The 26,839-nt window shown below is 35.1% G+C and overlaps 1 protein-coding gene across 1 annotated transcript in view; it reads right to left on the reverse strand.

Moving 5' to 3' along the window:
- The window catches only part of GRID2 (glutamate ionotropic receptor delta type subunit 2), a 1,417,443-nt gene that overhangs the window by 834,372 nt on the left and 556,232 nt on the right, over nucleotides 1-26,839 (reverse strand). The gene's annotated exons all lie outside the window — the stretch shown is intronic.

Here is a 26,839-nt window from a genome sequence, read left to right on the forward strand (position 1 = left end):
TTATTAACCAAAAAAAAGTATGTGTTAAGCTTCATAATTAGAATCCTAAAAACAATAGCAGCTATTTCCAATTTCTATTTACTGACCACTTCTCATTAATCTATAACCCCAAGGCCATTAAACTAATTTAAAGTTTGGATATTTATAACATGGACATTGTTTTATTTGTGGAAAGCAGAATTATAATATTAATGACAGATTTTTGAATTATTGGAATTAAGTAAAAATGTCACATACTAATTCATCAAGTAACAAAGGGAACATAGAAAACCAAGGTCTTAGTAAATGATTGAACCCATGAACCCATAATATATACTCATACATCATATATGAATACTTGTAATTTTAATAATAAAAATACTTATATTGAATAGATAAATAATTTTTTATCTGATGTGCAGGCCAATTCTTAAAGGTAAAGATAAAGATCATATATACTTCTTTCTCTCCTCTATGCTGTGGTTTCAAGGAATTGTTTATCTGTAAAAAGGCATACAGAGGAGGAAACATAACTAACAAGTAGAACATTGCTCATTAAGTCAGTCATCTTTCATTACAATGAATAGGACACATCTCATTCTGTCATTAAGTAGCTATAATGAGTAGTTTCACAATGCTGGATTTGGGATACACAAACAAGCTTATAGTTAATTCTAAATAGTTATAGTTTTAAAGTGACTTCTTATAAAGAATAACTTAAAAATTGAAATAATAGACATATCAGAACTTTATTGAATGAAACTACCTTGATAAGTGTAATTTATATTTGAATTTTTATCTTTTAAACCAGATGTAGTATACACCAAAAAAATATGCTTTTTCAAAATGGGCATGCCAAGCAAGTACTAAGCAGAAAAATCAATTTATTTATGGCAAAAAGAGTGGAAAATAATAAGACATTATTCTAAAAAGTATAAACTTTCAATCTTTGGTTTTAGTTGTTTTTCCCCCATTTACATTATTATTGGTATTAATTATGAAAGCCCATGCACTTAGGAAATACTTTAGACAGATATTTTCATTTTCTGCATTTGCTTATAAATATTTGCCATTGTATTTAGTTTTTAAAAATCTACTTCAATTTTATTTTTTCTGAATTCCATATCATTTTATTTACTTAGATTCTAATGAGGTAAAAAGTATTTATTTTAACACATATACACACATGGGAGTGATCTTTTCATAGTTCTATAGCATAGAATTTAGAGAAGGGGAAAAGGAGATAATTATTCAGTTTGTTCTAAATATAAAGAGGTAGTGACAAGTCTTCCATTGGGCTAAATGTCCTTGTGGGCATCTAAGAAATACAGAATATCAATACAATCGTCTTGTTGGTATTTAAATGGTGACAAGTGCTACCACTTTTTGACCCCCCTCTGGTTCCCTGTATGTTTTAATGTATGGCTGTCTAAGACAAAGTCTACATCCTCAACCTTCCATTGTAATTAGGTAGGACCATAACAGTAATTTCCCCCATTGAGAAATAAGCATAAAATATTGAGTGCAACTTCCAGAGTTAACACACAACTTTTAAAGGAAGAGCTGACCCTTCTCCTTGCTTTCACCCCCACTGCCCATCTTTTTTACTGCCTGGAAAGGTGTAATGCTTGAAGTTGCCAGCAGATCTTCAGCCATGAGGTGAAGCTACATGATGAGAAAAGGGAACACAAAAGAATCTTCGTCCTCTGACAACACTGAGCCATCACACTACCTCAGATCTGCCCATTTTAAATTGTATACATGTTATTTAAGCTACTGTTAATATTTTGTATGTGTGGAAAGGGTGGAAGTTGAATACATTTAGACCTAATTTTGACTGTTTCAATATGCTGCAATTGAAATACATAAATTTTTAATAAATAGCTATTATCTGTCAGGGTAGGCTCTGGTTTTAAAAAGAGGCAGTCATGTCATATCATTTATTTTATAGAATAAAAAATGTGGTGAGAAAAATGATATCAAATAAGCATGCTAGGAAAAAACAATAGCAATGAATAAATGATAAATACATATTTTTAACAGAGTGAAAGGAGGGATTTACTTCCTGTAAGATTGGAGAATCCACATGTAGAAGGAAATTATTTGAAATAATATTCAAACAAAGGAAATAGCTCTCATTCATCTATCTATTCAATAGGAATTCATCAAGTGTTTATTAGGTGTCTATAGCCATGTTAGACAGGGATTTATTGTCTTAATCATTAATTTATTTGACATTCCTTTAATAGTTGTTTGCCACTCCCTATATACATGAAATCATTTAATCCTTATTAAAGTTCTTGAGAGTCATTTTTCAGGTAGGAAATTGAAGGCTAGTGAGCTTAAATAACTTGTCTAAGACCACTCAGCTCAAAGTGGATAAACAAGGCTTGATCCATGTCTGTGTGATTTTAAACTCTGTGCTGTATGTCAGGGAATGGTTGTTCTTCTACAGAGTTCACGTTCCAGTAGAACAGACTAGGCATTTTAATAAAGTGCAAATACTGGATAATATAGTGCAAAGTATTTACAGCAGAAGAAATAGAATGATTGATTCTTCTTGATGGGTTCATGATGGGAAGAAATAAGGGAAGTTCACAAAAGGATTAACAATGAAACTTTAAGGAAGTGTAAGAATTCACCAGGCATAAAATGAGAAAATGAAAGCTCTAAGCAGATGGAAGAGCATGTGCAGAGGTAAAGAGGTGTGAAAAAGCATGAGTCTTCAGAATATTTTAGTGGTTGCAGCAAAGAATTTGCTGTGAGAAGCTAATGGAGAAATGGTGCAAAAACCCAGGGAAGGGGCACCTTCAAGAAGGAACATCTAATGACATTTGTGGCCAGGGAGAGTTTAATTAGAATGAGGCCTGAAGAGAGGTCATTGCATTTGATGATACAGAAACATCAAAGAGCTTCAGAAGTGGGAATCTGAAACTGAAATAGGCAGAAGTGGAGACATTAATATTTTAAGACAATTGAAGTGAATGGACTGAGACATGTGATTTTAAATTGAAGGAAGGGTGATTCCCCCTACACACTCACCAAGGATTGGTTGTTTTATTTTAAGGGTAGAAGACAGTTCAGCATACCTGGGGGAAAGAAGCTAGTGTAGACAAAAATATTATTAATGGTTCAGACTTTTGGAGGAGGCAGGAACAGAATAAAGAAGACAGGATAGATGGAGGGGAAAGGCTTGAACTGGCTAGAATGTGTATTTAGCTGAGAAAAAGAGGTAAAGATGAAGAATCTCTTGTACAATGGAAAGTTTCAGTGATAGTAAGAGCCTGATGAGATTCGTAAGGCAAGTGACTTAAACAAAAAAGACAAAAGTTTTGCTAGAACTGCTCAGAGATTTTAAGATTTTAAGAAATAAGTAAAAGGAACCCCAAGCAGTGTTGAAGGTTCAACTAAGGTTCTAAACTTAAAAAATTTAATTAAAAAATTATATATTATAAAAGAACTCTGTTGGGCAAATATTACTAATGTGAAAGTAAATTGATTGAAATAAAATGTGGACTTCATTTTTACTGTTGAGATAATGAGTAAAAGGATTTTTTCTCCCTGACCTCAATCCAAGAAAATTATTATGAGTCTACATTTTCTCATTCATGGCTCCTGTGTTGCTATGCCAAAGACAGCAGCTGGGGTCTGGAAGTAAACAAGATGCTGACTGTATGCTTTAAATGGTGTGTAGGACTATGAAGATGTGGACCCTTTCAGCCTTGGGCAGGCAGAGTGGGAGGCTGCCTCCTCTGCACGGCAAAGATAAGCATATTCTGTGTGACCCACGGTATGGAAAAGTAAGTACTACATGTGGGCTTTTGAGGGTAGTAAAAGGTGATTATGGGAAGCTGTCACTATAGATGGATTAGGCAGAACTGCCACCCTCCCCTTGCCACGCCACCACCCAAGGATAGAGAAAGGTGCTTATCCAGTACTGAGGAGGGATGTAGAGACAAACAGCAGCAGGCATTTCAGCTGGGAACCTGCAGGGAAGGTGCACCACCGCACCACCGGTGGAAGCAGAACTAGTGGAATGGTTTATGAGTGACTGGAGACTGTGTGTGTGTATGTAAGTGTGTGAGGTACAGAGAGAGAGAGAGAGAGAGAGAGAGAGCAAGGGTTAGGAACACACTACTGGTGTAATTTGGGGGAAAATCTGAAAATCTGTAAGGCCATATTCAGCACTGAACGAAAGGATCTTTACTAGCTGAGAAAGGCCAACAGAACATGGACAAGGCACATCTCAGCAATGATCATGACGGACTAAAATCTCCCACATTTTCTAAGTGCCATATAACCCCCTCCCTATAATCTTGTATATTCTAGTGAGAGGAAAGAACCCATAAATATCTATGGACAGAATTTCTAACAACTTGCGGCAAGTAGAAATTGAGCCTGATTTATCTGCCTATGAAAAATAAAATAGGAAATTTTTACCCCAAATGTTATGGGCTAGATTTATATTCTTGGTGATACAGAGAAGTAATTTTGTTCAATGTGATTTTATTCATAGACAAATATCTTACACATCTCTATTCTGCTTTAAGTGCCATAAATACATAAACACAAACACAACTGCTCTTCTCTTACCTGAGACTCAGTCTTTAATTTGCTTATAATTGTGCCTGCACGGAATATTATAATAATATTTTTTATGCAACTTAAAAGTGTGACTAAAGCTTGGTTCTTCCCCTTCTGCACAGATCTAACTGACTTATTACCTCCCTTTAAAAAGCTTGGATTTTGTGTAAAGCCTTACACAAAAGGATTCCACATCGTTAGGAATTTATTTCTTGCAAAAATCTTTATAGAGTGATTTCAGAAGACTTTAGGCATTCTTTTGCAAAGAAAATACTCATTTTGTGATACATTTCTATTTTGTAAATGACCATTATAAAGTCTGTATTTTCCACACACTTTCCACACATTTTTCCACACACTTTATGTCTCAGTGTGGCCTCACTTGGTAATTTTATGTACTCCTCTGAGGTAGAAAGCATGAAACGATAAACTTGGCCTTAGTTCTACTTATTCTACTAACTCACTGGAGAGTACAGGCAAATGTTTTAACTGCTAATGCCAATAGCTTTTCTCTTATTGACTCAAATGTAGATATATCAATGTTTGATGTGCACCTACTGCCTATTAAACATTACTTAAGTAATTAGTCACATTATAGATATTTAAATAATATCAAATTATATGAAGAAACACCTATTTTAAACTATGGTATGTGTTAACCTGCAGACTAGACATATTATTCTAAATAAGCCTGTAACACTAAATAAGAAATATATAACTATGATGAAATATAAATTGAAGCCCTTCAGTCATTTACTACATAGTTTGAATGAATTGTATTTATCTTTATCTCATTCCTTCAATTTGTTTAATGGAAATGTTTTCTGTTGAAATAGTAATGGGCAACCATCAAGAGAAAAAAACGCCGTACCTTCTCAAAAGCAAGTGTTTTTTAATTGATATAATGCATGTAAACTGTTTTGGTTGGTTTGTGAACACTTTAGGTCTTCCAGTAATCCAAATATATATACTGCAGTTACCATCACATTGGATTAAAAAATCATGAAGGATATTTGTTATTGTAGCAACAGGTTAATTTTCTGCAAATTTAAAATACATCTGCAACACGAATTAAGTCAACTTGACTATTATTAAACCATCATGTTATCTGTCCTCCCATCTTTTGACTTTCAAGAGCATGTATGCACACACTTGTATCAAAGAAACAGTTACTAGATTAAATATATGTACACCTCCCTATTGGTGCCTAAAACAAAGCCATAGCATGAATTTTCGAAAGACCCAGTCTCTTAAGTCTCGGGAACTCCAGAAATTAATAGCTCTTGTGGCACGCTGCATACATCCCAGTCATCTAAAGGAAGTAATTTGTTCTTGGGTTATTATGGGTCTCAATTCAACAACTCCACATTTCAAACTTTTGAACTAGTCACTGAAATCTGCAGCAATGTGCTTTATTGCAATAAAATAACTGACCTGTTTGTATCATTTGAGGATTCAGATGAACTTTTCTTGAAATTTCCCAAATTTCAAGAGTGGTTAGCTCACTCAGAGGAAAAATACTAAAATATGTGGGCAGTTGAAAAAGATACTGTAGATATAGTCTAGATTTATAAAATTCAGCACAGATAATTAATGTCTGGAAACTTACAGATTTATATATAAACATTACAAATAAATATATATATCAATGAATCCTGTCTGTGTTCACTACCAAAATCAGTTATTAGCACATGTGAAAAAAGTCCAACGATCACCCAGAAGTAAATATTATAAATAAAAATTTTGCAAATAATAAAATATCTGAAATAAAGCATATTAATATACGAATATTTTTTCAGGAACCCAGCTATTTTAGAATACAATATAGGTTACTAATAGTTTTTTCACTCTATATATAGAGTGAAAAATGCATATTATATGGGGTTTGCTCAAATAATTACATATTGTATCTTTCTTAAAAACATGTCAAATATAGATTAATAGAAAATGAGTTATCTCTTAGTGCTCATAAACTTTATAGATCTTTTAATAGTTTAATAGTCTATAGTGAGTTGCAATTTGAATATCTGTTTGAAGTATAAACAACGAATTTTTGAAAAGCACAAAATGTTCTGAGAATCATAAGTATAATTGTTTCTATAGGCTTTTAAATTGTTGGCAGACCATATGACTACTTCTGTTTTATTCAAGTAGAAATATATGAAAAATATAATCCTTTTTTTTATTTGTTTTGTTCTATTTTGTTAACTCTTTGCAATTAAATTTAAGTGCACTAACCCACTATCAAAAAGATTTCTGGAAATTTCGGTCATTAAAAACCATAAATATGAATCTAGAAAAAAGCACAAATTACTATAAAAGATGAATATTGAAGTAAATATCTATGTCAAAGTCTTTTTTTTTTTACTACATTGAAAAAGATTATCTGGCTTCATGTTAGAAACTAATGATGTATATAGTATAATAGAATAAAGTAGGGTAGAGACACAATGGTTTGGTAATATTAAAGAAAACAAAAGACCTTATTAGACTGAAATGAAGACTGCTTATTAAACTATGGTAAAGGAGGGGTTGTTATACGGTGGAGAAGGGTTGAGTTGAAGAGATAAGCAAATGAGAGTAATGGCAGTAGCTAGAAGCTAAAAATGTGAAGAGTACACAGGAGGCCATTATACGCAAGAAAAGTCACAAATATTTAAATTATCGAAATTACTTCATTTTTTACAGGACCTGTTTTCTCCATATTTTAGCTAACCCACTGCCTTTACCTATTGTTGACAACTGCTTCCTCCCAACTTCTTTACCACATGGTCTCAAACACACTTCCTTGGAATTTGGGTGCAGTCTAGGCAGAATGCTGTCCCAACTATTAAAACCCACCAAGTCAGAGTGGACCCCACATCTCCCAAGAGAAGAATAGTCTATGCAGATGAAGGGGGGTATAAAGGAAAGATGTATCTGCTTATGTCTGCTACATGACAGGTAAATTATACTATTCAAGATATTTTCAAGCTTGATATCATATTCTAACACAAAATCCGAAACACCTCCTTTCCTGCTTTATCAATTTATATTACCCAGTTTCAAGCCAATGCCCAACATAGGAAGCATGATGGTGACAGAGGAGATTCTTATAGCTCTACCGTGGTAAGCTAAAACTAGTGTACTAGTTAGTTAGGGCTGCCATGCCACACTGAATGACTTAAACAACAGAAATTCATATTCTCACAGTTCTCGAAGCTAGACATTCAAGATAAAGGTATCAGCATCTTTGGTGTCTTCTGAGGTCTCTCTCCTTTGCTTGCATATGGTCACCTTCTCAATGTGTCCTCACATGGTCTTTCTTCTGTGTATACACATTTCTGGAATCGCTTTGAGTGTTCAAATTTTCTCTTATAAGGACCACCAGTCAGACTGCATTAGGGCCCATCTTAACAGAATCATTTAAAATTAATCACTTCTTTAAAGGTTCTATTTTCAAATACAGTCATATTCTGAGATACTGGGAGTTAGGACTTCAACGTATGAATTTCTGGTGAGTGGGCACAATTTAGCTCATAACAGCTAGGTACTCTCATGCAATTCAGATGTCATGGAGTTGACTTGTTTTTGTTTTTCATTTTCCTTATAGTTCTGGTTCTATTTTTGGTAAAGCCTAGCCTTTAACCCTAAGATGTTTCTATATAAAGCACTATCAGACCTACATTTACATTTTATTTTAATTGTTTCACCTGCTGTACCCATGCCTACTTCTTAAAGTATATGCTGGAAATTACTGTTTTAAACATGTTCCCTGTGCTAAAGGTCTACATTTCAGCATGCCAATTTATCAGCTAATTAAAGTCAAAGATATAGGTAAGTGGGTGCAGTCATTTCAACTGGAATCGAATGTCTTTATCACCACAGAAAACTGGTAGATGTGGAAGCTATAGGATAAGACTGTTTAAATAGTCAAATCTCAGTGAAGAGATTATGTAGCCTCAGAGAATAACAGAGAAAATGTCTGCTTAATGGTTTTCAGTTCCCAAGTGGTCTGGTTATACCAGCATATTGTTCCCCTGACTCTGTCCTTTCACAATAGTACAGCACTGGGGATTCTCTTGTAAAAAACAACCAATTTTCTATAAGACAGATGTTATTCTTATAAGGAGTTGTAAAGATACAAAAAAGCAAATTCGGATTTAAAGTCATGCCACATATTTGAAATAAATTATTGTTTTAAACAATATTTGAACTACAAAGGTGTAAATATGTCTAAGATTAATATTTTTATGGTGACACTAATTAATGCTTTTACATACTTCAAATATATTAAAATGAACAATTACAAAATGGAGATACTTTTAAACTGATTAATTATATAAAACAATTATATCTTCAAAAAGTGAATAAATTTCTGACACTAAAAACAAGCAAACATAATATTTGAGCAGTATTGAAAATAAAGATTGCCAAAATCTAAAATTCCTACAGATAAATATGAATCTTTGGTTAGCGGTTCTCATACTATTTATCTTTACATAAAGAGTATTTCAGTGCCTACTAATAAGTGTTAATAACTGTTGGCCATTGCCATTATTATCACAATTGTTTCATCAGTACTAAATACCCATTAATGGACAGATGGTATGCTCATATTTTTTAGATACATGCATATACGTGTATATAACATACATATACATACATACATGTATAAATGTGTAATTATATATTTATGCAGGCATGTTTTGATACTCATTGAAGAAATCTGGATATCTTTAACCTGAAATACTCTTTATATGCATTAAATCTTTAAATGTTTAAAACTCTATTGTAAATTAAATCTCATTTTTCTTCCCATATTTCTGTTGGGTCAATCATGAGTAAAACAACTTGAATGATGATGATAGCCAGATGCTAATTTTATTTATCTATCTATGCCCGTTTATAATTTTAATAAGGAAGTATAGGATCTAAAGATACAGAGTATGGAACCCCTAATCAAGGATTCATATTTACTAATTTCAAGTAATATTTACTCTATTTTCCAACACTGGGACTCCATCAGAGTTAACACATTGTTTTTGTTTCTGTCTAATATTCCAAGTTCTTTCATGTAACTACCCTATATGCTCAAATAAAATAATTATGGTATAATTCCAAAGCCCAGTAGCCTTCTTCATTTAATTAAATTCTTAGCTGGTAATGATATAAACCCACCATCCTAATTACCCATTAACTTGGCCAAAAGGACTATCCAGGTGTGGACAAATAACCCATCACAGTCCACTCTAAGTCCTCTGATATGGATTTTCCAAAATGGAGTAGGAGAGGAGTTTTAATTTGAGGATCATGGAAGTCTAAAGGTAATCATTAATGTTCCATTTTTCTTGCTACATGGAGAGAGCCTGTTCTTCCCTATCAGGAGCAAATAGGTCCACACACATGTGGAGTAGAAGCAATAAATGGGGTGAAATAGAGAAGGAATGGAAAGAGAGAGAGAGGTATGTAGAGAAAACAAAGAAGGAAAAGGTGGCAGGAAAAACAAAAGTAAGGGAAAGCAGGGAGAGAACTAAAAGGCTAAATTGTGTGCCTAGATTAAGTCAGGCCTAGAACCAGTTTTATGCTGAAAATATTTAACAGCTAGCTCTCCAAGAAGAACAAAACAAACAAAAACCTTTAATTTGAAGTGTTTCTTCATTTCTGTGGTGTAAATACTTCCACCAAGACTAGTGTCAAGCTATTTATCTTACAGCAATTAATGCAGAATTACAAAGAAATGCACAGTAGCATATTATTTCCATCATTCAGAAACAGTATAGATGCAAATTACTACAAAAGGACAGGTAATAGTAACATCTAGTAAGATAAGTAGAAAGTGATGAGATTTGCTTTATTACCTTGTCCTTTTACCACAGACATGGGAATGTAAGATATTTATTTCTTATATATATGTCATTCATACACAAAATGCACTAATGCACAAGAAACTACTAGTGTCGCAGGCAGAAATCACACGATACATTTTTTACAAATGAATATTAGTTTATTTCAATTTCAAAAAAGAAAATAATTGGAAAACAGTTCTTTCATTTACGATTTGGTTGCTCTCCTTTATGAGACAGATCATTTTACTCAATCCAATTGCATAAAACAAATACTAATTGGGAAATCAATCTGTGTATGACAATGTGATAAATATGGAATGGGATATATCTTATTATAAAGCTAATATGAACAAATTTATCAGTGTAGCCGTGTTTGGAATGATAGTTATATTAAAATCATAGAGATATGAAGTAGAAGACACCTCTTTATGTTACAGAAAACAGAAAACAGACATTTTAATTTTTTAAAGTAATACAGTTTTATTATTCAAAGTATAAATGCAAATATAGGAGGCTTAGAAAGGAGAGGAAAACAACTACTGAAGTGTGGCATGCAGTTCTGACCTAGGAGAAAACTGCAGAAGAGATCTGCCATACTGTGAGGATATGAGAATGACTGAGCCATGGGGAAATGCCAGGAGCAGAAGGGCTAGAGATTGAGATTTCTCAGTTTGACCTGGTTGTGTCTACCTGATGCTTCAGTAAAAAAATTAAGCAAGTTGCAAACGGAAGCAGAAGCAGTAGCATCATTAGAAAAGGAAGAGGTTGTCCATGTGAGACCCTGACAATGGCTAAAATCTCAGCTCTGAACCTAGTAGTAAGAGTTTACATATATTTAGCAAAATATTTAATTTCCTAAAAAAGCCATTGATTGGTAAATGACAGGAAAGGTAGGATAATGAGAAAAATGTTATGGTGTCTTGATAGTTTAAATGTTGAAAAAGAGACCCTGGGGAGTCTTTAAGATGGTTGGTGAGAGGTGGTGTTGTGCATTAAAGATTGCTGGCAGTGAGGGCAAATTATCTGCTTGGGATTCAGGCCTTACTACTGGGAACATAGGAAACTTTCTATGACTTGGTTTCCTTATCTGTAAATAAAGCTGGCAAGAGTGACTACATCTAGGGTTATTGTAATTATCAAATACATGTAAGACATACAATAAATCTGGCTATCTTAATTTCAAGTATTTTTCTGCTGAGTGAATTATTTTAAACTGGAGAGCAACCTAAACCAGAAGGATGCATATAGAATTCATTTAATCTATCTGTCCAAATGGGAGAATTATGAGTAAGTAAAAGGGAGACTGAGATGTAGGTGGGTTAGATAAAACAGGGGAATAGGAGTCCTAGGTTTTACTAATGCAAACCAGAGAGGGACGTCTGATGCGTAACTAAAAGCACGATGTAAAAAACATCAAACAGTAAGAAAAGAAAAAATACTTTAGTTATTTCCCTAGGGAATGAAGGCTAAATTGGTAGAGTTGGCAACTGGCTATGCAGTCAGTAATTTTAACTAGATATTAAAAGAGGATGGATTTCACACTCTAAAATGGGATGCATTTCTGTAGTGACTAAAAAGGAAGTAAAGAACATAAATAGCTTTGCTGTAGAAATGGAGTGTTAGGTAGAAGAATGGGTCAAAGTACAGAAGTTCAACAAAATGGAAATGATTGTTCAATGATGTTATATGTGCAAAATAACATAGTAAAAATCATTACTTGTTCTAGTTCAAGATGGTGATGTAGGAACATCCTGAATTCTCCTCATCCCACGGACACACCAAGTCTATAGCTACATATGAAAAAATTTTAATAGAAAACCCACAAAACTTAGTTTTGCTGAGCGATGACTATACATCTGGCAAAAGAGAAGAAAACCACATCAAAGCTGGTAGGAGAGGCTGAGAAACAATCTTGACCTAAACCTCACCCCCAGCATGGCATTCCACAGTTGGGAATGAACTCAAAACCCAGAACTTCCCCCAAGGAGCAAAGGCTTTGATCCCCACAACAGGCATATCAACATTTAAGACATACACTTGAGATATGAGTACTCAAACATTTAACTTTGAAATCTAATGGGGCTTACATCTCAACATCTACAAGTCTAGTACATTGAGAAATCTCTTAAAGGGCTTACATGCTTAGACTCACCAATCCTAGGGTCCAGCTCAGAAGTAGCTCAATCATGCTCAGATTTAAAGTGAAGGAGGCTTACCTGCTTATATTAAAGCTTTCTGAGGGTCTGGAATGAAGTTTAAAACAGATACCTAGGAGCCTGCTGGAACACTTTCCAGGAACGGAGACTGGTGGTACCATCTTCATACTCTCCCTTTGCTGTGTTCCAGACCACCAGTATCTGTCCTGGAAATGAGCTTTTACATACCAGGAGAGCCCCAATTTTGATCACTCGATCACATGGCTCTGGAGGCCAAAGGATTTGCATTCTTGGTCCCATGGAACTATAATAATCAGTGTAACTCAGAAAGGAGAACATGCCTCTGTATGGCACCCTGATTTTTTGTGAGTACTTTCAGGCAACACTTCTGCATTGCCTGGCTCTGGTGGCCAGTAAGGCTTATGCTTCTGGGTCCCAAAGAGCTGTCACCAAGGAGAAAAGAGTTCTTAAATAACTACTACCCTTAGGACATAGCAAGACTCAGGAGCTTGGTCTTTCTGTGAAAGAGGACATCCCCAGATTATGTGGCTCTTGTGGCTGGTGTGGCTTATGTTTCTGGTCCCACAGGACTGTATATTTCCATACTTTTAAAAGATGGTGCCAAGACTGGATTTCAGTTGGCCTTTATTTAGATGCTGAGATCTTCTTTGGGGCAGTGACAGGTTTGGCACATCCTCAACTACAAGAAGGTATTAAAAATATAAAAGGGGGTTTGGACGAGCACAATGTTTTGAGACACAACCAAAAGCTAAGGCAGGGTGGAAGAATAGGTTCCATTTCCTACACAAGGCCACTATTTCAAGACTGGGAGAGATATTTCCTTTTTTTATTACATATAGTATAAAAGCCAACACAAAGAGCCCAGAATAACAAGAAACATATGAATATGCTCCAAATGTAAGAATAAAATAAAACCTCAGGGAAAAGAACTTAATGAAACAGAGATAAGTACCTAACCTACTAAATAGTTCAAAGCAATAGTCATAAAGATTCTCACTGAACTGAAGAAGAGAATGGGTGAGAACTTCAACAAAGAGAGAAAATAAAGGAAAATACCAAATAGAAGTCACAGCTGAAGAATACAATGACTGAACTGAAAAATCGGGTAGAGGGGTTCAACAGCAGAGTAGATGACACAAGAGAAAGGATCAGTCAATTTGAAAAATCAGTGTAAGTCACTGAATCAGAGTGGTAAAAACGAAAAAAAAAGTGAAGATGGCTTAGGGGGCTTATAGTACAACATCAGATGGACTAACATTCACATCACAGGGCTCCTAGAAGGAGAAAAGAGAGAGAAAACGACAGAAGTCTTATTTGAAGAAATAATGACTGGAAGCTTCACTAGCCTGGGAAGGAAAAAAGGCTAGAGATGTAGAAAGCCCAGAGGGCTCACAATTTGAGGAACCCCAAAAAACTCATATCAAGATACATCATAATAACAATGTCAAAAGTTAAAGACAAGGACAGAATATTAAAAACACCAAAAGTAAAACAACTTTATACATTCAAAGGGAATCAACATAATACAATCAGTAGACTTTCCAACAGAAATTCCATGTGAAAAGGGAGTGGAACACAATAATCAACATGATGAAAAAATTTCTAATCAAGAATATTCAACCTAGCAAAGTTGTCATTTAGAAATGAAGGAGAGATGTAGATTCTAGACAAGCAAAGTCTAATGGAGTTCATCACTACTAAACTGACCTTACAAATAAATATTAAAGGGCCTTCTTTAAGCTGAAAATAACAGTTTCTAATTAGTAGTAAGAACACATGAAATAACAAATCTCACTGGAAAGGTAATATATAGTAAAGATAGTAGATTAATTGATTATAAAGCTAGTATAAAGGTTAAAAGACAAAAGTGGTAAAATAATTATGATTATAATAATCAATTAAAGGATACATAAGATAAAAAGATTTAAAATATGACATCAAAAATATAAAACATTGGGTGAGAGTACTAATGTTGAACTCAACAATGGGAGCAAACTTAAGATATTATCAACTTAAAATAGACTTGTTGTATCTACATGGGGCTTGATATCTAAAGTCTCATGTTAACTAAAAAGCAAAAGCTTATGGCAAATATACAAAAGAGAAAAAGAGAGGGATATAAGTATACCACTAAACAAATCATCAGACCAGAAAGGAAGAGAGCAAAAAATAAAAGGAAAAAAGAGGGACTATAAAAATAGCCATAAAACAATTACAAAATATCAATAAGCATAGGGTTATCAATAATTACTTTAGATGTAAATGCACTAAATTTTCCAGTCAAAAGGCATACAGTGGCTGAATGGTAAAAATTAACATGACTCATTTATATGCTGGTTATAAGAGACTCACTTAAAATGGAATGACACAAAGACTAAAAGTGAAGGAATGGAAAAAAGTATTTGAAGTACGTGGAAAACAAAAGGAAGCTAGAGTAGTTATACTTACATAAGAAAGAAGTAGACTTTAAAATGAAAATTGTTATGAGACTAAGAAGTGTGTTACATAATAATAAAGGGGTCAATGATAAAGGAAGATACTATGTTTGGAAATATTTATGAATCCAGCATAGGATCTATCTATCTATCTATCTATCTATCCATATATCAACAGCCTAAATATATAAAGCAAATATTAAGAGATCCAAGAGATCTAGGGGACTTTAATATTCCACTTATGTCAATGTATAGATCACCCAGACAGAAAAATCAATATGGAAACATCAGCCATGAACAAAATGCTGTTCCAGATGAACTTAACAAATTTTTACAGAACATTCCATCCAAAAGCAATGGAAAACACATTTTTCTCAACTGCACATGGAACATTTTCCAAGATAGATCATACATTAGGCCACAATCAAGTCTTAATAAATTCAAGAGGACTAAGATCATATCAACCATCTTTTGCACTCACAGTGCTATTAAACTAGAAATTCATTACCTCCCAAAAGCAACATAAAATCATAAATATTTGAAGCTTAAAAAACATGCTACTGAACAACTAGGAGGTCAAAAACTATCAAAGGGAAATAAAAAATATATTGAGACAAATGAAAATGGAAATTCAACATACCAAAATTTATTGGATGAGGAAAAACCAGTTCTAAGAGGGAAATTCATAGTGATAAACACCTGCCTCAAAAATAAGAAAAATCTCAAATAAACAACTTAACTTTACACTTAAAGGAACTAGAAAAAGGACAAATGAATCTCAAAGTTAGTAGGAAGAAGGAAATATCAAATGTTAGAGCACATATAAGTGAGATAGAAACTAAAAAACAAAAGAAAAGATCAATGGAACTAAGGACGAGTCCTTTGAAAAGATAAACAAAATTGACAAACTTTTAGCTAGGCTTTACCAAGAAAAAAAACAGAAAGGACTCAAATGAAAGTAGAAATGAAAAAGATGTTTCTACTAATACCATGGAAATACAAGAGACTACTATGTACAATTTACATTAAAAAACTAGACAATTGAGAAGAAATGGATAAATTCCTAGAAACACACAACTAACCACGATTGAATAATGATGAAATACAAAATCTGAACAGACTGATTACTAGTAAGGTGATTAAATCAGCAATCCCAGAAACCTCCTAATAAAGGAAAGTCCAGAAACAGATGGCTACACAGGAGAATTATATCAAACATTCAAAGAAAAATTAATATCAATCAATCTCTAACACTTCCAAAAAGTAGAAGAGGGAACTCACCCAAATTCGTTTTATGAAGCCAGCCTTATCCTACTACCAAAACCAGACAAGATGCCACAAGAAAAGAAAATTATAGGCAAATATTCCTGATGAATATAGACACAAAAATCTTCAATCAAATTTTAACAAATTAAGTCTGACAATACATTAAAAAGATCATACACCATGATCAAATGGAGTTTATTCTAGGTATGTAAAGATGGTTGAAAATCCACAAATCAGTCAATGTAACACACACAATTCACAAAATTAAGGATGAAAATCATATGATCATCTCAACAGATGAAGAAAAAGCATTTGACAAAATTCAACATCCATTCATGATAAAAATTCTCAACAAAGAGTGTATAGAAAGAATACCTCAACATAAATTAATCTAATAAGCTACAGCTATATCATATGTAATGGTAAAAAGCTGAAAGTTTTTATTCTAAGATCAGGAACAAGACAAGGTTGCCACTGTTGCCTTCCATCAACATACTGATGGAAGTCCTAACAACAGCAATTAGATAAGAAAAAGAAATAAAAGACATCTAAATCAGAAAAGTAGTAAAACTGTCATTATTTGGAAATGACATGATATTATACATAGAAAATGATAAAAAGATTACATCAAAAACTGTTAGAACTAATAAAAAATTGGCAAAGTAACAGGACATAAAATCAATACACAAAAATCTATTGTGTGTTTCTATTCACTAATAATGAACTATCATAAAAAGAAATTAAGAAAACAATTATATTTACAACTTGAAACAAAAATATTAAAATACTTAGGAATACATTTAACCAAGGAGGCAAAAGATATGCATATTGAAAGCTATGAGACATTAATGAAAAAAACTGAAGGGGACACAAATAACTGCAAAGATATTGCATCCACATGGATTGGAAGAATTAATATTGTTAAAATGTTGAAACTATACAAAATGGTATACAAATTCAATGCCATCCATCACTATCAAAATTCCAAAGTCAATTTTCATAGAAATAGAAAAAAACAAATTGTATGAAACCATAAAAGACCCTGAAAAACTAAAGGTATCTTGAGAAAGAAGAACATAGCTGGAGGCATCATGCTCCTTCCCTGTTTCAAACTATATTACAAAGCTATAGTAATTTAAATAGTATGGTATTGGCATAAAAAGACATAATATCAATGGAATAGCATAGAGAGCCCAGAATTAACCTTATGCACATAAAGCTAATTAATTAATGACAAAGAGGCCAAGAATATAAAATGGGAAAGGATAGTCTCTTTCAATAAATGGTGTTGGGAATATTGAATAGAAACATGCAAAACAACAATGAAATGACCACTCTCTTATACAGTACAGATAAATTAACTAAAAATGGATTAAAGAATTAAGCATGTGACCTGAAATCATCAAATTCCTTCAAGAAAACATAGGCACTAAGCTCCTTATCATAGGTGTTGGCTATAAAATTTTTTATTTGATTCCAAAAGCAAAAGCAATGAAAGCAAAAATAAATAAGTACTACTATATCTAAAAAGCTTTCACAGCAAAGGAAACCATCAACAAAATGAAAAGACAACCTACCCAATAGGAAATAATATTTGCAAATCATATATCTGAGAAGGGGCTAATATCCAAAAGGTATAAAAAACACATGCAGCTCAATAGCAAAAAAACAATCTGATTGAAAAATGGGCAGAAGAACTGAATAGATATTTTTCCATAGAAGACATATAGATGGCCAAAAGTTACATTAAAAGATACTATACATTTTTGTACTCAGTTAGACAGGTTCATTCTCTTGAATGTAGCTGTCCAGTTTTCCCAACACTATTGAAAATACTAGACTGTCTTTTCCCCATTTTATATTCATGGCTCCTTTATCATATTAATTGACAACATATGGGTTGGTTTACATCTGAGCTCTCTTGAAGCCCATATAATATTGTATCTTAACTATACATCATAAAAAAAAAGGAAAAAAAAGATACCCTACAGCATTATCAGAGAAATGCAAATCAAAACCACAGTGAGATATCACTTTACACCTGTTAGAATGACTACTATCTAAAAGACTAGAAATAACACTGTTGGCAAGGAGTAGAGAAAAGGGAATGAACAATCATGCACTGTTGGTGGTAATATACATTGGTGTAGCAACTATGAAAAGCAATACGGAAATTTCTCAAAAATTAAAAATAGAATGGCCATATGATCCAGCAATTTCAATTCTGGGTATTTATCTGAATAAAATGCAAACAGTAACTTCTAAAGATATATGCACCTCTATCATCATTGCAGCATTATTTACAATACCCAATATGTTAAATAACCTAAGTGTCCAACAATGTGTGAATGGAAAAGAAATCATGGTGTGTGTGTGTGTGTGTGTGTGTGTGTGTGTGTGTGTGTGTGTGTGTGTGTATGGAATGTTATTCAGCCATAAAAATTTAATCTTCCCTTTTGAGATAACATGATTGAATCTCAAGGGCAATATGATAACTAAAATAAATCAGGCAGATAAGATAAACACAAATGTCTATGATCTTATATGTGGAATCTAGAAAATATATTATTTAAAAAAAAACATCCACAGAACAGATTGCTGGTTGCCAGAGGTAGGGGGTGGGGCAGGTAGGAACATTTTCTTTTTTTGGTATTTTCTTAGTTTAAAGAAAATGAATTTTTAAAAAAAGGCCATTCCTTAAATTCCTACATTCTAGAGCAAAATTTATATATATGATCTGAACATATACTGGAAGCCAAAAGAGAAGGTAAATTTGTTGAAAGAATACTAAATAGAGATATGCTAATTGTCTAAGAGATTAGTTTTAAAGAAAAAGACACCTGCAACAATATTCCTTTTATTTGCATGTTGACTCCCAAGGATGGAACTGATATTTGATGTACTGATAGGGATTATATAAAGGAGGTGAGGAGAAGAGCCAGGATGGGTAGACAAGACAGGTAGTGGAGGCACTGGGCAGAAAGAAGAGCAATATATTAACCAGTTTGTCAGGCACCTTGTCAACATGCCCAAAAAGTGACTGGTGGCTACCATGGGTTGGGGTGGGTGAGTGAAATAAATGAAGGGGATATAGAGGCAAAATCTCAATCATGATATAAATTAGTCACAGGGATCAAAGTATAACATAGAGAATATAGTCAACAATACTGTAATATCTTTCTATGTTGACAGTAACTACATTAGTAAGTATACTAGCAAGCATTTAATCATGTAGATAACTGTCAAATCCCTATGTTGTACCCTTGAAACCAATGTAATGTTGTGTATCAATTATACTTAAATAAACAAAAGGAAAGATAATTCCTACTCTCCTGTCATATTTACAAAGAGGGGTTGTCTGTTTTCTAAAACAATGCCTGCAACATCGTAAATGCTTACTAATATTTGATGAATGACCAAGCAACTTAAAACTTGATTTGTGCTACATATCACAAAAAAAGTTGAGAAAGTAAAGACACTAGATTCTTTAAAGAAGAAAAGTAAAGAAATTAAGAAGTAGAGAAAATGAGAAACGAAAACCAATTTTTTTTGTAATTAAAAGAGTAAAAAGAGGTGCAAGTCATGGCATTAAAAAAAAGAAAGCAAGAGGGGTAGAAGATGGCAGCGTGAGTAGAGCAGCAGAAATCTCCTCCCAAAACCACATTTATCTATGAAAATATAATAGAGACCAGAGGACACAGTACAACATCCAGACCACTTCCACACCTGCGAGAACCCAGCGCCTTGCGAAGGGGGTAAGATACAAGCCCCGGCCCGGCGGGAACCGAGCACCCCTCCCCTCGGCTCCCGGCGGGTGGAGATGAGTCAGCAAGGAGGTCTAGGGAGCACAGGACTGCTGAACACCCAGCCCCAGGATTCTGGAACACAGTGCAGACACAGTGCATGCGCGGAGTCCTGGATACTAGGGAAACAGGGTGGCAGGACCGGTGAGTGGGTGCCTGAGGCCGACGCCGGAGAAAAAAGAAATGGGAGTGGCTTTAATTTAATTTTTTTTTTTTTTGGCGAGTGCTTTTTGGAAGCCTTAAAGGGACAGGGACGACAATACTAGGGAAACAGGGCAGCAAGACCAGTGAGGGGGTGCCTGAGACTGGCGACTGAGGACAAAGAAAATTGCGTGTTTTTCCTTTTTTTAAAAGAAATTATTTATTTATTTATTTATTTTTTCTTTCGTTGTTGCTGTTGTTGCTTTGGTTTGGAGAGTGCTTTTTGGAAGTCTTAAAGGGGCAGGACAAGACACATAAAGACAGAGGCAGGGAATCTGGGGATCTCTGGGCACTCTAACCCCCTGGGGAGCAAGGAGCACAGAGGCCCCTTACAGAGATAAATAGCCTCCCGGCTGCTCCCCCTCCAACGGGGCTCCACCATTTTGGAGGAGCAGCCCGAGCCAGAGCATGCCCAAAGCAACAGCAGAGATAAACTCCATAGCAACCAGGCAGGAAGCAGAAGCCCTGTATGTGCACAGCTGCCAAGCACCAGCCACTAGAGGTCGCTATTCTCCCAGGAGAGGAAGGCCACAAACCAACAAGAAGGAAAGCACTTCCAGCTGTCACTTGTACCAGCTCTGCAAACTATCTCTATCACCATGAAAAGGCAAAACTACAGGCAGACAAAGATCACAGAGACAACACATGAGAAGGAGACAGACCTAACCAGTCTTCCTGAAAAAGAATTCAAAATAAAAATCATGAACATGCTGACGGAGATGCAGAGAAAAATGCAAGAGCAATGGGATGAAGTCCGGAAGGAGATCACAGATGTCAGGAAGGAGATCACAGAAGTGAAAAAATCCCTGGAAGGATTTATAAGCAGAATGGATAAGATGCAAGAGGCCATTGAAGGAATAGAAACCAGAGAACAGGAACGTATAGAAGCTGACATAGAGAGAGATAAAAGGATCTCCAAGAATGAAACAATACAAAGAGAGTTATGTGACCAATCCAAAAGGAATAATATCCGTATTATAGGGGTACCAGAAGAAGAAGAGAGAGGAAAAGGGATAGAAAGTCTCTTTGAAGAAATAATTGCTGAAAACTTCCCCAAACTGGGGGAGGAAAAAATCGAACAGACCATGGAAATACACAGAACCCCCAACAGAAAGGATCCAAGGAGGACAACACCAAGACACACAATAATTAAAATGGCAAGGATCAAGGACAAGGAAAGAGTTTTAAAGGCAGCTAGAAAGAAAAAGGTCACCTATAAAGGAAAACCCATCAGACTAATATCAGACTTCTCGACAGAAACCCTGCAGGCCAGAAGAGAATGGCATGATATATTTAATGCAATGAAACAGAAGGGCCTTGAACCAAGGATACTGTATCCAGTATGACTATCATTTAAATATGATGGCGGGATTAAACAATTCCCAGAGAAGCAAAAGCTGAGGGAATTTGCTTCCCACAAAACACCTCTACAGGGCATCCTACAGGGACTGCTCTAGATGGGAGCACTCCTAAAAAAAGCACAGAACAAAACACACAACATATGAAGAATGGAGGAGGAGGAATAAGAAGGGAGAGAAGAAAAGAATCTCCACACAGTGTATATAACAGCTCAATAACGAGCTAAGATAGGCAGTAAGATACTAAAGAAGCTAACCTTGAACCTTTGGTAACCACGAATCTAAAGCCTGCAATGGCAATAGTACATATCTCTCAATACACACCCTAAAAGTAAATGGACTTGATGCACTAATCAAAAGACACAGAGTAATAGAAAAGATAAAAAAGCAAGACCCATCTATATGCTGCTTACAAGAGACTCACCTCAAATCCAAAGACATGCACAGACTTAAAGTCAAGGGATGGAAAAAGATATTTCATGCAAACAACAGAGAGAAGAAAGCAGGTGTTGCAATTCTGGTATCAGACAAAACAGACTTCAAAATAAAGAAAGTAACAAAAGACAAAGAAGGACATTACATAATGATAAAGGGCTCAGTCCAACAAGAGGATATAACCATTATAAATATATATGCACCCAATACAGGAGCACCAACATATCTGAAACAAATACTAACAGAACTAAAGGAAGAAATAGAATGCAATGCATTCATCCTAGGAGATTTCAACACACCACTCACTCCAAAGGACAGATCCACCAGACAGAAAATAAGTAAGGACACAGAGGCACTGAACAACACACTAGAACAGATGGACCTAATAGACATCTACAGAACTCTACATCCAAAAGTAATAGGATACACATTCTTCTCAAGTGCACATGGAACATTCTCCAGAATAGACCACATACTAGGCCACAAAAAGAGTCTCAGTAAATTGCAAAAGATTGAAATCCTACCAACCAACTTTTCAGACCACAAAGGTATAAAACTAGAAATAAATTGTACAAAGAAAGTAAAAAGGCTCACAAACACATGGAGGCTTAACAACACGCTCCTAAATAATCAATGGATCAATTACCAAATCAAAATGGAGATCCAGCAATATATGGAAACAAACGACAACAACAACACTAAGCCCCAACTACTGTGGGACACAGCAAAAGCAGTCTTAAGAGGAAAGTATATAGCAATCCAGGCATATTTAAAAAAGGAAGAACAATCCCAAATAAATGGTCATAACGTCACAATTATTGAAATTGGAAAAAGAAGAATAAACAAAATAGATAAGCCTCTAGCCAGACTTATTAAGAGGAAAAGAGAGTCAACAGAAATCAACAGTATCAGAAATGAGAAAGGAAAAATCACGATGGACCCCACAGAAATACAAAGAATTATTAGTGAGTACTAGGAAAACCTATATGCTAACAAGCTTGGAAACCTAGGAGAAATGGACAACTTCCTAGAAAAATACAACCTTCCAAGACTGACCAAGGAAGAAACAGAAAATCTAAACAGACCAATTACCAGCAAAGAAATTGAAGCGGTAAACAAAAAAATACCAAAGAACAAAACCCCCAGGCCAGATGGATTTACCTCAGAATTTTATCAGACATACAGGGAAGACATAATACCCATTCTCCTTAAAGTTTTCCAAAAAATAGAAGAGAAGGGGATACTCAGGGACTCATTCTATGAAGTTAACATCACCCTAATACCAAAACTAGGCAAAGACCCCACCAAAAAAGTAAACTACAGACCAATGTCCCTGATGAACGTAGATGCAAAAATACTCAACAAAATATTAGCAAACCAATTCAAAAATACATCAAAAGAATCGTACACCATGACCAAGTGGGTTTCATCCCAGGGATGCAAGGATGGTACAACATTCGAAAGTCCATCAACATCATCCACCACATCAACAAAAAGAAAGACAAAAATCACATGATCATCTCCAAGGATGCTGAAAAAGCATTTGACAAAGTTCAACATTCATTAATGATAAAAACTCTCAGCAAAATGGGAATAGAGGGCAAGTACCTCAACATAATAAAGGCCATCTATGATAAACCCACAGCCAACATTATATTGAACAGTGAGAAGCTGAAAGCTTTTCCTCTGTGATTGGGAACTAGACAGGGATGCCCACTCTCCCCACTTTTATTTAACATAGTACTGGACGTCCTAGCCATGGCAATCAGACAAAACAAAGAAATACAAGGAATCCAGATTGGTAATGAAGAAGTTAAACTGTCACTATTTGCTGATGACATGAAACTATACATAAAAAACCTAAAGACTCTACACCACAACTACTAGAACTGATATCGGAAAACAGCAAATTTTCAGGATACAAAATCAACACACAGAAATCTGTGGCTTTCCTATACACTAACAATGAACCAACAGAAAGAGAAATCAGGAAAAAACTCCATTCATAATGGCATCAAAAAGAATAAAATACCTAGGAATAAACCTTACCAAAGAAGTGAAAGACTTATACTCTGAAAACTACAATTCACTCTTAAGAGAAATTAAAGGGGACACTAACAGATGGAAACTCAACCCATGCTCATGGCTAGGAAGAATTAATATCGTCAAAATGGCCATCCTGCCCAAAGCAATATACAGATTTGATGCAATCCCTATGAAACTGCCAGCAACATTCTTCAATGAACTGGAACAAATAATTCAAAAATTCATATGGAAACACCAAAGACCCCGAATAGCCAAAGCAATCCTGAGAAAGAAGAAGAAAGTAGGGGGGATCTCACTCCCCAACTTCAAGTTCTACTATAAAGCCATAGTAATCAAGACAATTTGGTACTGGCACAAGAACAGAGCCACAGGCCAATGGAACAGACTAGAGAATCCAGACATTAACCCAGACATATATGGTCAATTAATATTTGATAAAGGAGCCATGGACATACAAGGGCAAAATGACAGTCTCTTCAACAGATGGTGCTGGCAAAACTGGACAGCTACATGTAGGAGAATGAAACTGGACCATTGCCTAACCCCATATACAAAAGTAAACTCAAAATGGATCAAAGACCTGAATGTAAGTCATGAAACCATTAAACTCTTGGAAAAAAACATAGGTAAAAACCTCTTAGACATAAACATGAGTGACCTCTTCTTGAACATATCTCCCCGGGCAAGGAAAACAACAGCAAAAATGAATAAGTGGAATATATCAAGCTGAAAAGCTTCTGTACAGCAAAAGACACCATCAATAGAACAAAAAAGAACCCTACAGTATGGGAGAATATATTTGAAAATGACAGATCCGATAAAGACTTGACATCCAGAATATATAAAGAGCTCACACACCTCAACAAACAAAAAACAAATAACCCAATTAAAAAATGGGCAGAGGAACTGAACAGACAGTTCTCTAAAAAAGAAATTCAGATGGCCAACAGACACATGAAAAGATGCTCCACATTGCTAATTATCAGAGAAATGCAAATTGAAACCACAATGAGGTATCACCTCACACCAGTAAGGATGGCTGCCATCCAAAAGACAAACAACAACAAATGTTGGCGAGGCTGTGGAGAATGGGGAACCCTCCTACACTGCTGGTGGGAATGTAAATTAGTTCAACCATTGTGGAAAGCAGTATGGAGGTTCATCAAAATGCTCAAAACAGACTTACCATTTGACCCAGGAATTTCACTCATACGAACTTACCCTAAGAATACAGTAATCAAGTTTGAGAAAGACAGATGCACCCCTGTGTTTATCGCAGCACTATTTACAATAGCCAAGAATTGGAAGCAACTGAAATGTCCATCGATAGATGAATGGATAAAGAAGATGTGATACATATACACAATGGATTACTACTCAGCCATAAGAAAAGGGCAAATCCTTCCATTTGCAGCAACATGGATGGAGCTAGAGGGTATTATGCTCAGCAAAACAAGCCAAGCGGAGAAAGAGAAATACCAAATGATTTCACTCATCTGTGGAGTATAAGAACAAAGGAAAAACTGAAGGAACAAAACAGCAGCAGAATCACAGAACTCAAGAATGGAATAGGGAAAGGGACTGGGGAGGATGGGTGGGTAGGGAGGAATGAGGGGTGGGAAGAAGAAGGGGGGTTTTAAGATTAGCATGCATGAGGGGGTGGGAGAAAGGGGAGGGCTGTGCAACACAGAGAAGACAAGTAGTGACTCTACAACACTTTGCTTATGCTGATGGAAAGCGACTGTAAAGGGGTTTATGGGAGGACCTGGTATAGGGGAGATCCTAGTAAACATAATATTCATCATTTAAGTGCAGAGTAATTATAAGAAAAAAAAATGCAGTTCCTGTGTGGTGACCTCCAATGAGTTCTACACAATGGTATAAAGTGCATATAAAAGTGTAGGCAAAGGGTTTGTTTGTGCTTATACAGAGGATCGAAGCCTAATTTGGCTACCCAGAAAATGAACTAAGTTACAATATGAAAAAGAACTTCCAACATCAGCACTCTCTGGAAGACTCATGCCAGAAGATGATCATCAAAAAACCCCAACAAAGATCCACAGACTGCTACTCATCCCACCGGTTCCTGGACTTGCCATGGGAATGAAGAAGGAGATATCTGAGCTGGCCTGTGCATACAGTAAAACAACAAATTTGACTGGATCTGCACTGTTGGAACTCAACCAAGAATTAGGAGAAGTGCAAATTGTAGCGCTCCAAAATCTTACAACTACAGACTATCTACTGTTAAAAGAACATATGGGATGTGAACAGTCTCCAGGAATGGGTTGTTTTAATTTGTCTGATTTCTCTCAGACTATTCAAGTTCAGTTGGACAATACCCACCATATCATAGATAAGTTTTCACAAATGCCTAAGGTGCCTAACTGGTTTTCTTGGTTTCACTGGCAATGGCTGGTAATTATAAGTATGCTTTGGTCATGTAACTGTATTCCTATTATGTTAATGTGTGTGTGCAATTTAATTAGTAGTTTAAAACCTATACATGCTGAAGTTACTCTATAAGAAGATATGTCAAAGAAATAATTCACCTTCCCATGTTTTTTTCCACCTGCTACTTCTATAGCTTTTCTTCTTCCTTCCTAATTACAACCCATAAATAGAATTCGTGCCTCATATCGAATTTACCGTGTATCACAATTCTTCCAAGTGGTAAAGATATCTCAAGACAAATGCTGGGTATAGAAGCCACAGGGCATAAATCTG

This window comes from Manis javanica, chromosome 5, assembly GCF_040802235.1.
Source record: "Manis javanica isolate MJ-LG chromosome 5, MJ_LKY, whole genome shotgun sequence".
NCBI classification, from domain to species: Eukaryota; Metazoa; Chordata; class Mammalia; order Pholidota; family Manidae; genus Manis; species Manis javanica.